Source organism: Canis lupus, chromosome 18 (genome assembly GCF_011100685.1).
Source record: "Canis lupus familiaris isolate Mischka breed German Shepherd chromosome 18, alternate assembly UU_Cfam_GSD_1.0, whole genome shotgun sequence".
Classification (NCBI taxonomy): domain Eukaryota; kingdom Metazoa; phylum Chordata; class Mammalia; order Carnivora; family Canidae; genus Canis; species Canis lupus.
In genome coordinates this window covers 31740025-31758758 of record NC_049239.1, presented here as the reverse complement: position 1 = coordinate 31758758, position 18734 = coordinate 31740025, and the positions used below count along the sequence as shown (strand labels likewise).

The 18734-nt window shown below is 38.0% G+C and overlaps 1 long non-coding RNA gene across 29 annotated transcripts in view; it reads left to right on the top strand.

Annotated features, from left to right (window-relative positions):
* The window catches only part of LOC102151911, a 125225-nt gene that overhangs the window by 43389 nt on the left and 63102 nt on the right, over positions 1 to 18734 (top strand). For 9 of the 29 annotated variants that reach the window (XR_005373316.1, XR_005373322.1, XR_005373321.1 and 6 more), the window contains 3 exons: positions 7434 to 7512; positions 9300 to 9391; positions 9551 to 9647. The exons of 1 other annotated variant lie outside the window; for it this stretch is intronic. This is a non-coding gene — a long non-coding RNA (uncharacterized LOC102151911). Of the gene's footprint in view, positions 1 to 7433; positions 7513 to 9299; positions 9392 to 9550; positions 9648 to 10327; positions 10460 to 18734 lie in introns of all 29 variants that reach the window. 19 more of the 29 variants (XR_005373325.1, XR_005373329.1, XR_005373330.1 and 16 more) reach the window with 7 other exon arrangements.

The following is an 18734-nucleotide window of genomic DNA, read 5'->3' as shown; positions in this document are numbered from 1 at the left end:
TTGTCTTTCTTAAATACATGACTTGAGGTTTCGCACAATGTTCTAGCTTGTTAAGCAGGATTTGAGCAGAGAAAATAGTGTGATAATATAATTTTTCTGATGGGGATGATTTGTATATCTTCATGGGTCTTTGTCTTCTCTTCTTGGCAAAATTAGCCCCACAGAGGCAAAAAGATAATAAATGCCTTAATTAATTAGGTCAGCTAGTCATTTTCTAGGTCGTATACATGTGTTAGTGCTCTAAATATGATCCTCAAAACAACTCTTCCAGGACTGTTATTTCTATTTTATAGACGAGGAATAAGAGGCTCACAAAAGTTCAATAATAAGTAAATTTGACATAGACAAGATGTGTTTCCGGATGAAATTCTCATCATCAGATTTCATAGCATAGAGGGATTTGCCACCAAGTGCCGTTTTGGTGTGTCAAGTCACCACCCTGGCACATAAATCCCTGAATAATCCTGTGAAAGCCAGATCCTTTATAACCAAATCCATTCTCTCCAATGCTCAGAGCATGAGGGTTTTATGCTGTCTGTAAATGACTTGAGGGAGACCTGGCCCAAGGGCTTGCTGACCATGGTGATGTCAAAGAACATAGTAGGGTTGAGCATGGCTGAATGGCACGGGCGGCTTTGGGCAATCCTTGCAAGGGCTATGATTACCCATTTTAATCCCCATAAAAATCTGCAGGGTCAGGCACTAATATCCCCATTTTGGGAATGAGGCAATAGAGATGCAGAGGTTAAGGATTTGCCCAAGGTTGGGGTGCCTGAATTGTTGAGCATCCAAGTCAGTTGGTTGAGTGTGGGACTCTTGATTTTGGCTCAGATCATGATCTCAGGGTCCTGGGACTGAGCCCTGCATTGGGCTCTGTGCTGAGCACGGAGCCTGCTTAAGATTCTCTCTCCCTTTCCCTCTCCTCCTAACCTTTCTCTATTTTTTTTAAATTTTTATTTATTTATGATAGTCACAGAGAGAGAGAGAGAGAGAGAGAGGCAGAGACACAGGCAGAGGGAGAAGCAGGCTCCATGCACCAGGAGCCTGACGTGGGATTCGATCCCGGGTCTCCAGGATCGCGCCCTGGGCCAAAGGCAGGCGCTAAACCGCTGCACCACCCAGGGATCCCTAACCTTTCTCTATTAAAAAAAAAAAAAGATTTTGGCCAAAGTCCCTCTACTAGGTAGTGGAGACAGGAACTGGGGCAGAAATGCCACTCAGTGACAAATGTTTTGAGCCTCGAGTTTCTATTTTTTGCAACACAAAGAGCTTCATTATATTTTTAAATGAAAGGACCAGTTGAGTGGGGTTTTACTCAATAACCTCTTTACTTGATCTCCAGTTTATAGATTAAACAATTGAAGATGAGAGCAGGCACATGGAAATTGAGAGATGGACCTGGGATTTGCGTCTAGGTTTAATTGTCCTCAACCCTTTATGTTGCGCCAGGCAGGGAATCTTGGGTCTGAAGTATCTCCATTCAAGAGCTTTTTAAAACACATTTATTACTGAATTCTCCTATTGAGCCTGGGAAGCCTCTGAACAGGTCTAAATGCTGGTCTTTGGTTCAGACACTCTCCCTCCTCCCCCCATGGTAACTCTCAGCTCTAGAGGAGAAGATACAATTTGGTGATAAGAAGGTTTATGGATTTCAAACAGGTTATATGTTGTAACCTGTGGCACTATCTAGTAGATATGAGCAGGCTTTTGAGTCCAATCTAGGTTTGAATCCAGCTTTCTTGTTCAACTCATTTGTTAAATGTCTGTCACATAATGGTGCTGTGAGGATTGTATAACGGAGTAAATGGAGAGTGTATAAAGTGTGCAAAGTGCTTAGCATGATGTCAGACATGAGGAAAGGGCTCAGTGTGCCACAGCTATGACAACTACTTTTTACTTGACTTGGGCCGAGAGGTTTGATTTTCCTGAACAGGAAGCACTGCAAGGCAGGACTAAGTTACCTTTAATTCATTGCCTTGATGTTTGTGTTCTTTGGCCAAAGTGTTTATAAATTCACAAGGGGGCTATGAATACTCATGGGTTTATCTGAAACATCACTGACTCTTCCCAAATGTGTTTCCTGACCTTGCCTTTTTTGGTATTCTCTTTCTTGGCTTTTCCTTTCTCTCTCTATCAAAGGATGCATGTAATTTTAACTCTCAGTTCAAATAAACCAGATATGATGGGAGAGAAAAGCATTTAACTAGAATGTCAAATTAAATGGAAAGGAGCAATAAGGAGACATGATCGATTTCCTTCTTTGCTTTTTTGAGCAATGTTTTAAAACACATCTCTGTAAAATTTTAGAAACCAAAATCCGGATATAGGCAAAACCCCCCACAAACCATGACCTCACGATCCTAGTGCTTTTTATCCAACCCCTCTCACTCTTTTTGCCCTAGGCACTTATTTGAAATGTAGATGTAAGATGGAGGATAAACATCTTTGTACTTTTTCTTTTAACATGTTGCTATAAAGCAATAAAAAGATGTGGATGAAACTTAAATGAATATCTCTAAGTGAAAGAATCTAATCTGAAAAGGCAACATACTGCATGATTCCAACTCTATGATGTTCTGGAAAAGGCAAAACTGTGGAGGCGGTAAAGTGATCAGTGGTTACTGGTGGCTTGGGGGTAGGGAGAGACGAATGAGTAGCTGAAGCACAGAAGGTTTAGAGGGCAGAGGAATTATTCTATGTCATATTCTAATGGATGCATGACATTGTACATTTGTCAAGACCCATAGAACTGTACTATGCCAAGAGTGAACACTAATGTACACTGTGCATTTTAGTTAATAATAATGTATTGATATTAGGTCATCAGTTGTATCAAATGTACAACAGGAAGGCAGATGTTAATAATAGGGGAAACTGTATTGGGAAAGGTGGAATATGAGAATTTTCTGTACCTTCTGCTCAATATTCCCGTGAACCTAAAACTGCTCTAAAAGTAAAGACTATAAAAAATAGATATAGTAGAATTTAAATTTTTGAACATCTGTTATGTCCTTCAAAATAGTCTCCTCAGATGTTATGTGCATGTTTTAATGATTCTGTCTTTGCTAAAAACATGTTGAAGTCCTCGTCGAAAACTTTCTACAGAGATTAGGTGGGTGAGCAAGATGGAAATACCATTTTTAAATTACATTTGTGTAGTCATCGGAAGATGGGGAGGAAATGAGACCTTTTCTCACTTGACTCATAAATTGGATTTGAAGGTCTTTTCCAAAGAGCAAATCCTGGTGGGAATTTGTGTGTAGCTTCCCAAGAAAGCTCTTTGAAAGAGAATAGTGCTTCTTTGGATCATGAGGTCTGGCATGAGAGAGAAAAAAAAATTGAAAGCATCATATTCGGGCAGCCCGGGTGGCTCAGCGGTTTAGCGCCACCTTCAGCCCAGGGCCTGATCCTGCGTCCCGGTATCGAGTCCCGCATCGGGCTCCCTGCATGGAGCCTGCTTCTCCCTCTGCCTGTGTCTCTGCCTCTCTCTCTCTTTCTCTCTGTGCCTCTCATGAATAAATAAATAAAAAATCTTTTAAAAAAGCATCATATTCATGTCTTGAGTTTTTTCTTTCATGAGACAGTGGACATTGGTGATATTTGACTACCAAATCACAGCACAGACATAGACCTTTCACCAAAATCTACTTCTACCATTTGTCAACTGTAGAGTCTTGGGCAAGTTTGAACCATAGTTTGCTTCCTTAAAATAGGAACTATTATTCTTGGACAATTTATGTGGAATTTAATGGAGAGTGCACACTCTGTGGTTGGAATGTGCTACTCAATACTGCTCAATCATAGTAAAAATTATTACCAAGAATATTGTTTCTATCAAGAGGGCATCTGAATTTCATACTCTCTTGTGAAGCTGATATTAAAATACTAAAATTAGGGGCACTTGGATGGCTCAGCTGGGTGCACGGTCAACTCTTGATTTCAGTTCAAGTCATGGTCTCAGGGTTCTGGGGTCAAGCCCAACATTGGGGAGTCTATTTGAAGATTCTCTATCTCTCCTCCCTCTGCCCCTCCCCCTGCTTGCTCTCTCTCTCAAATAAGTAAGTAAGTAAGTAAGTAAATAAATAAATAAAACGATTTATAGAAAGATATATTTTGGAGCAGAAAATTTGCACGTCATTATTATCACCTGATGTGTTAATATCTATTATTTTTTTAAAAAAATCTCTTTTCTTTTTTGTAGCAGTTAATGTACAAAATTTATGACCTACTTTTTAAGGGTTTGAACATCTATAAGTTTACACAATATCACTTTTACTTACCAGCTTTCTGATACACTTCAAATGTGTAAGGAACTTAAAGCCATGTTGAAGCCAGTGCATTGAGGATTGGCCATAATTTGCAGCCCATTTTAGCAATGCTGAGATCTGTAACCTGAAACAGCCATGGATGTGTTATGTGAATGTGATTTGTCAACTGTGTCACAGTGAAGGAAAAGATTGAGAATTGCTGTTTTGGCTTAGTCCATGTGCCAGCTTGTTATTCCTATTACCCTTCAAAGTCAGACTCAGCTGCTACTACAATTCCTGGGGGCAGCATCTGGAGTCCATTTTGTTTTTCCAGGGAGTATAATTTGCCTTAACATACACATTTTCAAGCAAATGTTAATACATCAGAGAGGACTGATGAAGAATTCTGCTAATTGCTGAACCCCTTGGTTGATATTTTAGGAATAAATGGAAAAATATCCAAATAAAACTTAGGAAAGGATAGAAATTAATTTTAGTAACAGTATAATGCCAGTTCCAAGCCTGGCTCTTACAGCTAACCATCAAGTTAATTTAATTCCTCAAACCCCATTGCTCCAACAAAATGTTGTTTAAATCAATTCATTCTTTCATTAGGCTGCCTAAGAGCACCGTGGAGTGATGAGAAATTACTGAGATGGCATTCATGTTTCAAAAGCCCCTCAGTTTCACTTCATTTTCCATCCTGACATGGGACTAATGTTCTGCATTTGCATGCTAAAATAGTATTTTTAATTGTAAAAGTGGTGTTGTTAAATTACCTTCAAATGAGTTTATTTTAAACGGTTCATTAAAGTTTTTGAAATCATTCCCTGCATGATTGCATCTCTTCTCTGCTTTGATGTATTACATCTCTCACCAAAAACACTGGCGCTGAGAGAAAAACCTTTTCTTGCAAGACTCACAGCTCCCGATCTGGCTAGTTTTGAAGTGAGAGCAGCAAAAGCCTCATGCTATTGCAGAGTGGCTGAGGGCACCGTCTCTGGCACCTCAGCTGAGAGGCTCAGGGGAGGGGTCAAGGCAGGTGGCTGTGTTCTGCAATAATGAAAGGTCAAAGCCACAGAGGTTTCAAAAGGCTGTGTCAATTCAGAAGATGAAAAGCAGTTCCCCCTGGATAGCTAGTTTGGTTCTGAGATTTAAATACGTCTCATGGATTCTGTGTGTTCTCTCTCATTTTAAGTCTTCTCTTCCCTGCCCCCTGCCCGCACCCCCCCCCCAGCCGCCATATCACTATTCCTCTTCATTATTTCTGCTCTCTCAGTGTCTTCTGGGACAGTTGCCCTGTCTTATCTTAAGCCTCAATGATTACTTTCTCAAAGAAGGCTTCCTTTACAAATAACATGATTTTCCTGAGATTGCCATTTGTATATTTATGAGAGTTCTTTTATCATAATATTCATTTATAGTAGATTTAGGGAAACATGAAGTTGCAATATGTTGATGGAGTTGATTTGTGTGTGATTTTTAAAGTTATTGTTATGAAATCCCAATTTCACATTCAGACGCACTACTTTCTGCAATGGTAGAGGTGGCCATCAAAAATCACTGAGGAAGGAGGTGCCTGGGTGGCTCATTTGGTTGAGTGTCTGACTCTTGATTTTGGATCAGGTCATGATCTCAAGGTTCTGAGATCAGGCCCTGCATGGGACTCTGTGCTCAGCATTGAGTCTGCTTGAGATTCTCTCTCCCTCTCCCTTTGCCCCTCCCTGCCTTGCACGCTCTCTCTTTAAAATAAAGAAATAAAATCTTTAAAAAACAACAACAACACTGAATGAGGTTATCTACTCATAATGTGGAGAAAAAGTGTGGAGTGGAGAGCCAGCTATGTTATATGCTATAGTACATAATGTTAGCACTTTGCAACGTCCTGATCATTGGATGGTCTTGAAGGTAACATCACAGCACTATTATGCATTAACAGTGTGTTCTAACACCTTTTAAACAATGATAATAGCCCAATCATCCAATTATTGATTGCTGGAGCCAATATCAAGAATAAAACTCCTATTTCCTCAGGTAAGTCATAATCCCTAGACCTTGCCCTTTAATTGTTGGCCTACATTAACTTTTCCTTGAACTTGCAGTACTCACAATGCATCAGCATGCATTTATTGAGCACATATTATGTGTAAGACTCTGTAATAGGAACCATTAAGAAAAGAAAATAATAAAAATGGAGAGGAAATGAAAGCTAATCATCATTTTCTCTGTTCTAGTTACTGTGCTATGTATTTTCACCTGTATTATCTCATGACAGTCTTCCAGGATAGATAAGATCATTCTCATTTTAATGGCAAGGAGGCTATAGATTCTAATTTTTGTACTCAAGGGATTTACAGTTCAGTTGGCAAATGAAATACACACATGATAAAAAATATAAAGCAATATGTAATGATTATCAAATGAGTATTTCCAATGTAACTACCACATTGTTGAAAAGAGAGGTCATAAATTTGGGTTGGGCTAAATAGGAACATCTTTGATACTCTGGTGGGGGAGGAAATTCATTCACACTTATAAGCATTTTTGGAATGCCCATCATAGTTCTTTTCAAAGATTTCATAGTCTCAGGGTAGGAACTGATATATAAACAAAAGTATCAATGAGGGAGTGACTATGTGACTTGGTATGAGGATTAAATGAAAGGGGAAATGTAATATATATAACTGTTGACTGTAGCTCTTTGAGATTCCATGACTTATTTGAGTAGTTTTTATGTTTTTTTTTTTTTTTTTTTCGTTTCTGGTAGTACTTTGGTTCACTTCATAAAATTCATGAAGATGTAGAAAAGCTTAGATTTTTGATGTATCTCTTCGTGTAAGCTCTTGCTTTTACTCTAACTTTGGATTTAAACAATCTATTTCATTTTCCAGGATTCAGGGCAGTTGATTTTACAAATTTCAGTTTGGCTAATGGCATCAATATATACAAGATTCCGAATTCACTTCCAAATTACTTCTCCCACCTGTTTTTTCATGTGAATGTTTTTAATATTTACAAAAACAGTATAGGCTAAAAACGGATATTTAAGTCTTGACTTAGAAGCTGGTTTGGATGATGAAAACTTGGGATGTTAATTCAAACTATGGTAGTAAAGAATTCCATTGCTTTATTAGAAGTGAAGTCTTTTGTTGAAACTATCGACATGATACAATAAATCATCTCCAGGTTTCAGAAGTCCAGTATTTTTGTTGCCGACCAAGAAGTATATTGAAGAAAATCTTATCTGTTTCCTGTGACATCAAAGGTTAGGATTTTTCTCTGAATATTTCCAATTTCCTTAAAAACTTATTGATATTGCTACCAAATGGAAGTTTAGCCACATCCTTTAGGAAGCTATATTTGTGTTACATGGCACAAGGAACTTTGCAGATGTAATTAAAATTACTACTCATCTGACCTTAAAATAACAATTTATCTTGGATTATCTTGGTGAGCCAAGTGAAATCACATGAGACCTTGGAAAGAGAAATATTTGTCAGGATGGTAGCAGAAGGGGAAGTCAGAGATTTGAAGTAGGAGGATTCAGGATGCTGTTGTTGCCTTGAACCTGAAGGCGCCCATGTGTCAAGGCACTGCAAGGACCTAAAATCTGCCCCAAACCTGCATGGGCTTCCTTACAGCCTCCAGATAAGAGCTCAGCTTAGTGGACACCTTGCTTTCAGCTTTGCAAGGTCCCGAGCTGAGGATCCAGTTAACCCACAGCGTCCAGACTCCTGACCCACAGAACTCTGAGATAATAGATGTTATTTATGTTATTTATAATTTACCATTAACCTTATGGTAATTTGTGAATGCAGCAATAGAAAACTAATATATTCAGCAAGGCCCTGAAGGCATGTATAATCTGGCCCTAACATCCTCTCCGGCTTCACCTTGGTCTACTTTTCTCACTGCCACACACACTACTTTTCAGCAACACTGACTGTATTGTGTTAAATTGCAGTCTCCAAAAGATATGTCCACATCCTAGCCACCAGTACCCATGAATATGGCCTAATTTGGGAAAAAGGTGTTTACAGATATAATTAGGGATCTCAAGATGAGGTCATACCTGGTCAACCAGGTAGGCCCCAAATCCATGACAGATGTCCTTATAAGAGACAGAAGAGAAGACCATAAAAAAAAGGGAAATGCAAATAGGAGCAACATCTGGCATTATGTTGTCCCAAGCCAAGGAAACATCTAGAACCTCGAGAAATAGCAATAGGCAAGGAAAAAGTCTCCTGTCCAGCCTCCTGAAAGAACATAGCCCTGCCAACACCTTGATTTAGGGCTTCTGGCTTCCAGAACTGTGAAAGAATCAGTTTCTGTTGATTTAAGCCATTTGCTTTGTCATAACTTGTTACAGAAGTTTTAGGAAATCAACACACTGACTTCAGATTCTGGAGGGAGTTGCAACCTTTCCTTTCTCTGCGCCTTCTTAACATTTTGGAATTTGTGTGTTTCTTCATATAGTTTTCTCCCCAACCCTTTCCATTTGCCTGGCTGACTTTTTCTCATGTGGAAGGTCTCAGCTCAGTTGATTCCTTAGGAAGGCTATCCCCGACCACCCTCCTCTACGACTCTGCTAATAGTTTAGGCTTCTCTGTTACATATTCTCGCAGCAACATATTATTTCCTGTACTTATTAGCATATATTTGTTCTGTGTTTTTTTTCCCCTTTCCACTAGAGTGTCTAAGAGGGCAGTCCTCATTTCTGTATTATTCACCTGGGTACAACACCTATCCCACAGCAGGTGGGCTATAAATATTTGTTGAATGAATAAATGAATATCCCTTCTGGCTCATTCTCTGTTTGGTAATATCAGAAGAATCAATGCTATGCAAAGACCAATGGAAAAAAAAATTAAATATTTCTGTCCCTGACACCCAATTTCAATGCTATTTCCTAAAGTGCCAACCTTCTGTTCATATTCAAGGTAAAGAATTAAGCAATGATGGGAACCTGAAATGGAAACCGCTGAAGATAAGTAGAGAATAGTTAGGGGTCAGAGCTTTTGTTTCTAACCTTCTCTTCAAAATGCCTTTCAGATTTGTTTCCAAAGAGCAGAAGCTGAGGGGAGGAGTGTGAGGACTATCTGATGCCCACATAATTGTTTATTTCTGAGCAGACAGCTTATGCTGTAAGCATCAAGTTTTTTTTTCTTTTTATTTGTTTCCCCCTTTTGTTTAAGTCAAAGTAATTATGTTTGCATTAGATTAAGCATTGACTTATTCTTGTGCAAAAACAATGGAGATTTGTTTTTCCTCCCCATCTCACGTTCACTGTGTCATTCTGACAGTAGCGCTGAGGAGTGAAGCCGCAGTCATATTGCAGACTTGGAGCTGTGTCCTGAAAGTCATTTGCTTGCCCTTTGCAGAAAAGAAAGGCAAAGAAAGGTAGGAAGAGGGGAAACTGGAAAAGACGAGACTGGGGTTATTAGCAAAATAAAAAAATATTATAAGAATGCTTTTGGTTTTGCTTTTGTGGGAGGGTTCATGATAAGCTAAGTTCTTTTGATAGTCACTTAATGCAGCAGAAAATTCATTAAACTGTTTATGGCCCCAATCCTTCCATATCTGCTTATTGTGTCTCTTCTGGCCAGTGGGCTTCCAGGGTTTTCCCTAGGTGCCCATGTTCCCTCCCCCCTTACGTTTCTTGGGTAGACGCTTGGACAAAATTGCCACAAGGGTCTCTCCAGTCATTAAAGAAGCCTGGGGAGCTTCCACAGGTCGACCTGGGAGAGGTAAAGACTGGGGAGGAGGAGCTGGATCTCCTTGTCTCCTGGAAGCCCCTGAAGAAGGAGAAAAGTGATGTTCTGGACCAACTGTGACCACGTGGGAGCCAGTCATCTCCAAAATCAGAATTCTGATGATAATTGGAATCTCTCCCTCTCACTGTGGAAGGCACACATCTCATTTTCCTCTTGGGGCTCACAGATACTTTTGAGCTGCTTGGCCTGGTCAGAATGACTAGGATTCTTAGAACAGGAAGCTTTCTTTTGGGTCAGGACTGTATTTGAGACTTCCCAAAAAAATCATCTTACTATTTTCCTATTCCTTGCCTTTGCATCTGGGAGGCTGTGTGGGGACATTTGGAGGCTGTGGAGACTCAGAGAAGCTCAGGAAGGAATTCAGGCTCTGCCATGATTGTGGGAACATCAGCACGTTACTTATTACACCAGGCTGCAGTTTCTTCTAATATTAAGCGGGTGAGATAATGTTCACCTCTGGGGCTTGTTGTAAAAAAAAAAAAGGGGGGGGGTGAGATAATGTAGGAAGAACATCAGCACAATTTCTAGTACATGATCCTGTTTCAAGACTGGCCAGAAAATCCCACCCAAACTGTGTCTTTGGTGGATTATGCTAGTTGCTAAAATAGCACCACTATTTCCATTTACTGAGGACATTACAGCTTGATCTTCTGCTTTACCATAGAACATATTTTATCCTTAGACTTGTTTTTTAAGGTAGGAACATATTTTTTTTTTTTCTTTCTGGGGTCACTTAGACTTTAATCATTCAAGATGACTATCCCAGTGAGACCTACCTTATGCTAAACAGTCCCGTTTCCACATTTTTTTCATTAACTAGGTTTTTTGTTTGTTTGTTTTGTTTTTTGATAAGGAGAGAAACAACTTAGAATGGATATTTTTTGAACACCTACTATTGGCAGATAGTCCACAAGAAAGAATTTCTTTGATCTTCACAATGACTCTGTGAGGAAAATTTTACTAATATCTTCATTCTGCAGATGTGAAAATGAAGGCTTGGAAGGTTTGAGCCAGGGTGTCTAACAAAAAAAGCACTTTTTTAAAAAAAAATTGAAATATTGTTGACATACAGTATCCTACTAGTTTCAGGTGTACAATAGAGTGATTTGACATTTATGTGCATAATGAAATGATCACCAAAGAGACGTGTAGTTACTATCTGTTACCATACAAAGTTATTACGATATTATTGACTATATTCTCTATGCTGTGCTTTAAATCTCTGAAAAACACTTGCTCTTTTAATGAAACCAATTCTTTCTCCCTCTGTTTTGAGAGATAAAAAGGTCAATTCTGAAAGTGGGACAGAATAGAATCTGGGAATCCTTAATGCTTATGAATAATAGAAAATTATCTCTTTCCATTCAGAAAAGAGACTTCCTGGGATGCTCAGAGAGCTGATTTTTCCTTGATATGGTTAATTTTTATTCTTTGAAGAGTGGTTCAAAGGGTTGTACAGAGGACAGCATGTGTGAGGGCCTGTGTGTTGATTGGTCCTGGGCTCTTCTTGACAAAGCACACAGCTGTGAGTTGTGGGTATTGTTCCTTGATCCCTAAGAAGAATCTCCAGGTTCTTTTCTTATATAACCTTAGTAGCCCTTTGTAGTAAGTTATTGAGTGTCCTTTGGCCACATGTACCCTCAGAAACAAGAGTTTGGTATGCAGAATTTGAGTAATGGGCTGAAATGAGACCATTTCTTTTTTCTGACAGCATCCCATTAACCACTCAGACCCATATTCAGCCATTGTTCAGGGCATAGTCCCACTCTTCAAGAGGGTAATTGCAAGACATTGAGTTATGAAGGGAACTTGGGTTCCCCAGAGCCATAGCAGATTGACGTACTTGATTAAGTTTCTAAAACTACCTCCTGTTCAGTGTAACTTGACATAGTTCAGTTAGACTTTGTGCATTTTTCCTCTCACTGTGTAAAAGTGAGGCTCAGTGTTGCTTTGTAACATCCTGCTATCATGGTAATGATTTTTGGATTACTTAGAAAAATCTTCCACTAATTGCCATGCTGATACCTCATTGTTTTCATAACTTCATTTACTCTAAAGCCAACTGAAGGAATGTAGATAAGCACCGTAGCACAGTTCATGGAGGACCTGTGATAGTGTGGGATGGGTGTAGGACATGATACAGAGCTGTGCACAAAAATATCTCTGTCTTATGCACTTATAATCCAGTTTACCAAACCAGACTTTCCTGTAAAAGAAACCTAATGTTATAGAACAGAGCCTGCAAGGCTGCATGAGAGGGATATCTAGAATGATTCATCTTGAATGATACCCCCAGTCTGGTACATAATATGCAATAAATATATAGGCATTTAATGAAATGAATGAATAAATGGTATGATAGGCAAATGAAAGAGATTGTATGGCATGAAAGAAGAATTATAGAATTTAGAGCAAAGGGGAGAATTCTGGCTTCACCTATTTATTGTGTGATCTGGGGCTAGTCACTGATTCTGTTTTCTCATATGTAAAATGGATATAATAAGCATTTCCCTCTTTGCTTGTGATGAGTTAATGAGAAAATACTTTTCAAGATCCCAGGATAGGTAAATGTGTGTATACGATTATGCATACATACCTGTGTATCTATTTCCTCCTTTATTTAAAAAAGGATTTGAAGTAACATACAGAAACATCCAAGTTTCTAGGACTGCATATAAAAGTAGAGGAGAGGGATCCCCGGGTGGCGCAGCGGGTTAGCGCCTGCCTTTGGCCCAGGGCGCGATCCTGGAGACCCGGGATCGAATCCCACGTCGGGCTCCCGGTGCATGGAGCCTGCTTCTCCCTCTGCCTATGTCTCTGCCTCTCTCTCTCTCTCTCTCTCTGTGACTATCATAAATAAATAAAAATTAAAAAAAAATAAATAAAAGTAGAGGAGAAAGTGTTAGTAAAGGGAAATTAAAGATGGGGAAAAACATAAGTATAATGAAGGCCAAATGTACATAAGTTACAGGGTATATATATTTCTACATTATCTAGAAAAGAACCACAAATTTGGCTTTAAGTTTTCTAGTAAATAAAATAAAGAAGTTAATATGATAAGATACATAATTCACATTGTTAGTCAACAACAACAACACCTTTTCAGAAGAATGTCCCAAGAAACAAGATTTGCTGCAAACTACATTCTCCATAAACAGATCTCCCTGGGCTATTTCTTTTAGTGCATGTGATTATCCAGTATATGCCTTAAAATGGGAACAAGGACAAAAACCCTGTGATCTAAAACATTGATTTCTGACGGTATTACTTATGCCTAGGACAAATTTAAATTATTCACTCATGTCATGTTAGAAGGACTATATAAAAACAAAAAATAAAGGAAGTCACCAAATAGATTATCAGAAAAAGCTTGGCTGCACAGTTTATAAATAGGGATATTCTGGAGTCAGACTTTTGGAGGGAAAGAAAAAAAAACTTGCTCACCTGATTACAATGATCATGATTATGATTTAAAGTTATTTTTAATAATTTCCTTTTTATTTGGTATTTTTGTTATAATGTTTGCTTCTACATAAATTGTAAACTTCACAAAATATTGTTATTATCATTGCCTTAAGCAGTCAATAATCTTTCATATATCCCTTTTTGGTATTGTTTATTCTTTGTTAGTTCTCCATCTGGAAGAACTGTCATCTGGAATCATTTCCCTTTGGATTAAGGCAATTTCTTTATTTTTTACAGTAAAAGTCCATTCCAATGAATTTCTTCATGACTATATGAAAATAGATTTCTTTTGCTTTCATTTTTCAAGGATATTTTTACCAAGTATAGAATTCTAGTATTGGCAGTTTTTCTTTTAGCACTTTAAAAAAGCCAGTACAATTTCTTTTTTTTTTTGATAATTCATTTTATTTTTATTATTTTTAAAATAAATTTATTTTTTATTGGTGTTCAATTTGCCAACATACAGAATAACACCCAGTGCTCATCCCGTCAAGTCCCCCCTCAGTGCCCGTCACCCATTCACCCCCACCCCCCGCCCTCCTCCCCTTCTACCACCCCTAGTTCGTTTCCCAGAGTTAGGAGTCTTTCATGTTCTGTCTCTTTTTCTGATATTTCCCACTCATTTTTTCTCCTTTCTAATGGCAAGATAATTTCTCTTGAGAAGTCAGCTGCCATTTTCCTTGCTATTTCCCTGAAAAACAAGGTTTCTTTGTTCCCCTCTGGATGATTTTATGATTTTTTTTTCTTTTTTCCTTTTGCTTTTTGGTTTCTAACAGTTAGACTTATGTACTTAGGTGTGGGTTTTTTTTTTTTTTTTTTTTTTTTTTGCTTTATTTTGCTTCAGATTCACTGAGTTTCTTCATTGGTGAGTTAATATCTAGATCCAGTTAACTCCAAAGTCCAAGTGGTGGATCCAGAGGGTGTGATATCTCCTAAGCTTTGGCTATGGTCAGATCATCTTCCAGTTGTGCCTGAAACTCTTCAGTGACAGCTTTTCAAGTTCTAACTTTGTGTATCTCTTCAGAGGAAATACCTATTGATTCTATTACCTTTCTCTTGTTCTTAGCTAGCCATTATCTACTTCTTACAGTTGAGTGAACCTGAATGCACGCACAAAGTCAGATCTAATAGAAAACCTTTTAGTGATCATTTCTCAGCCAGTTCCCATGGGAACAAAGGGCAGTTCAATAATAGGTCACTTTTTTTGACTTATCTATTTTTTCCCATTTTTTTTCAAAGAATATAACTGCTGGATGTTGGTGGGTCAATTACCAGATACCAGTTAACACCAAAAGAAACATTACTTAAATATTGCAAACTTGAAAACTTGAATATGAAGTGGATTGGACTGTTTATACAACTCTAGAAGTTATACAATATAGTTCTGGATGAAAACATTCCATGAAAGCTTCGATAATTTTAAGGCACTGCCTAAAAATTTATGGCTTGCTTTACATAGCAGTTTGTGGGTAAATCCCTGTCTTAGAAGGCAGTTCTTGAATATTTTCCTCCTATGTTGACAAAAAAGAGATAATTTGACAATAGAATCTGTCAAAGATTTGGAAATGTATTTTCCACTCACTTGGAATTTCTTTAATGATATAATCTAGCTATATTTATGGGGGATTCATACTGCTGCATTATTGATTCCTTCATGGATGGGATATAGTTCTTTTTTTGGGGGGGGGGGTATAGTTCTTAAGCCAGAATCATTACCCTTTGGAAGGCCATGTTGTATAAAGTAAAGAAGCACTGAACTTCAAGTAGAGCAATCTAAGTTCTGGATACAATTTGGTCTCTGAACAGTTAGTTGGATGAAGTTGGATAAGTCACTTCATTTGTAAAAGGATGGAGTTGAGTTAAATGATTTTAGGTCCTTTTGAGCCTACTTATTTTCTAACACACAGGATTCTGTGTTTAAGGCATACAAATTTTGTGCCCCATCCATTTTCAAGAAATGTTCAGAATTTTTGCTTTGGTCATTGATGTATAGGTGCTATTGTGGAAAAACTTATGAGCACCTAATCTGCATGTTGGGTTTTTTTCAAGAGGAAAATAAGTAATACTCCTTTCTGTGCTTTGTAAGTTCAGAAGTAATTGAGAGATGAGCTAATTATAGAAGAATAGGGATAAATCAAGGAGGCTATTTGAATGTTATGGAAATTTTAAGAGGAAATAACTTTACAAAGGGGTGATAAACTGCCAAATGCTGTAGAGAGAGGTATTAGATGAAGAGAAAGCAGAAAGCACCATTAGTGACTGTTGAGAGGACAAGGTCAGCGTTGGAATAGAGGCCAGTTTCCAAGGGATAAAAAAGGGAGTGGATGATGCATGGCAAGTGGAGTTTATATTCTTCCTTTGAGAAACCTGGAGTCATAAAAAGAGAGACTGTTATCCTAAGAGGAAAACACTGTTGAAAAAAAAAAGAATGCTTTATGGTTGGAGGAAGTTAATTAAATTTACACATGTGATGGCTATTAACTTTTTTTCCTGTGCTGTATAATTTTCTTTTGCAGAATTACCTCTCTTTTCGCCTCTGCCCATGTTGTGTGGCAGCAGATAATTCTCTCCTCTCTCTTCCCTTGTACTTTACGATTTCCATGTGACTCAGACTAGTCAATAAGAGCATTCTATCTTTTGGTTCAGGGATGAGCACATTACTCTGGCCAAGAGATTAAGAGCTCTCCCTGGGACTTTTTCTGCAGTCATTAGGGAAGAGGCATTTTTCCCCCTCTCTGGTATTGATTGCACTAAGGACAATGAGAATGTTTGAAAATGAAAGACCCAGAAGTAAAGAATACAAACACACACACATACAGAGGACAGGAGAGAGAGAGAGAGAAGGTCTGAGGAGAGAAAGAGACAGAGAGAGAGAGAGAGACACCGAGAAAGAGGCAGAGAGGAGAGTGACAGACTAAGATTGTCAAGACTCTTTTGAACTTTTGGATCTAATTCTAAATGTAACTCTAAATTTTAACCAACAGTAGTAAAAAGGTATGCAAAGGAAAAATCCAGAGTGAAAAATAAGACTGGAAGTGTGGCAAAAATGGGTCTACTGATGAAATCCAGTCTCAGAGGAAGCTCTAGGAGATGAAGTGGAGGGATTTGCCTGAGATACTCCTCAGATGCTGAAGAAAACGGAAGATGATAACCCTAGAGATAGAGAGAAATGTTGATGTGGGGAGAAGTAGAGTTGAGGAAATTGGTATGAAATGGCTAAGATAACTTTTATACAACAGGAAAAAAGCTACCCATCATGTGACACATAATCAACTTGTTACATTGATTTTTTTCATGAATGTTATGAGAAGTTGCTTTCAAAAAGCTGTTATGCTTTTGATTGAGTTCTATAGGTTATTGGCTATAAATAGCATAGGGAGATTCGAAAAACAGTAGAAGATATGGGGAACCATTGAAATGTATCACACACACACACACACGCACATCCCATGGACATAGGTACATTACCTGCTTTAGCATTGTTATTTGTGAATGCAGCTGAGAATAAGCCAAAGCACTAGAGGTGGATCTCTGTCTTGACGTCCTTAACCAGCCAACTCATGATGTACTTTATGAAGATGGTCCTGTTTGGCTTTCTGTGGTTTTCCCCTTTCCTTCCTTTTTTCCTTATTCTTTCCTTGTGAATACTTATAAAGTGCTAGCTACAGGGATTGCAATTTTGAATAAGATAGAAATGGTCTCTGCCATCGCAGTGGTGAAAAAATGATGAAAGGATTAAGAAGGGACCAAATATTTCACGAATGTGGAGTCTTGTATCTATTTTACCAACTGCAGAACTTTTTATAAGAACATTATTTATTGATAAGTTGTCAAAACAGAATCAGCTGTGCTTATTTTTATTGAAATTGGGAAGTTGGTTGTGTCCAACAAGCTTGACAATTTATGTGGACAAACCTTTGGAGAAAAGACAGTTTTTTAAAAAATAGTATTCTCTGCTAAGCTTCATCTGGTTTTATTTAATTGAATATAAATAAATATATTTTAGCATATGCTATTTCTTTTGCTACCTTCTCTCCACTTGACAAGTGTTCATTAAGCAAAAGCCATTATTATTATTATTAATTATTAATTATTATTATTATTATTATTATTATTTTGTGACAGATAAAGGAAATTAAATTATTTGCAATGATTTATTTATCTTCCTGAAAGGTTCTGGCACAGCCTGTTTACTCTTTGAGGGGAATTGGAGGGACACTTGGTCCCTGTAGAAGTTATGCAAACTAATGTACCATACTATGAACTAGCTGTGGGTATGTAATAGAGAACGTAGAAGGAAAATATTTTATGTCCATTGCCCTAATCATGTTAAAGATTCCACTGGTCCCTCTTTAAATTTAAAGAGTTTAAATGTCAACAATGGCTATCATGGCAGATTATACAAACATTGCCCAATATATTTAATTTAACCTGTGGCAATGTATTTAATTTACCCTGTTCTTTTTTTTTTTTTTTTATGATAGTCACAGAGAGAGAGAGAGAGAGGCAGAGACACAGGCAGAGGGAGAAGCAGGCTCCACGCAGGGAGCCCGACGTGGGATTCGATCCCGGGTCTCCAGGATCATGCCCTGGGCCAAAGGCAGGCGCCAAACCGCTGCGCCACCCAGGGATCCCCAATTTACCCTGTTCTTATATTATATTTAAAACTTTTGCATACATGACTTAATTTCAGTTTAAGAAAAGCCCTTCTGTCTCTTGATCTCTGAATCCCAATGATTGATTGGCTTTATCATTTATGTCCTCCTTAGGTGATTTTTCAAGTCCCAGTCATACTCAAGACCTCTGTCTCTTACCACCATTTACTCATCATTAATTTCAATTGTTCTAGTTTTAGTAGTTGAAGAAAACACAGTTGGTTGGCATAAAGTTCACCTTCTTCCTCACCTGCTATTTTATTTATATTTCTGTCTTCAAAGATGGGCAGAAGAAAAAAAGAACTGGATAAAATGTTTTGTAAATTATATCAAATCTCTTTGTAAATTCAGCAACTGAGGTCCATACTCATGGACTAAAGCCTTTCTCCAAATAGTCACTGGCTTTACCTGGTCACTAGAAAGCCAACATTACTCAATAGAAAGAACACTTGAATCGGGAAAAGAAAGTTTGCTTTAGTTTCACCTATTATAATATGCATAGCTTTGAGCTTTCATTTAACCTCTCCGAACCTTGTAATTTTATAAAACAAGAACAATAATGAACATGTTCAATTCAGATCACCTTTAGAATC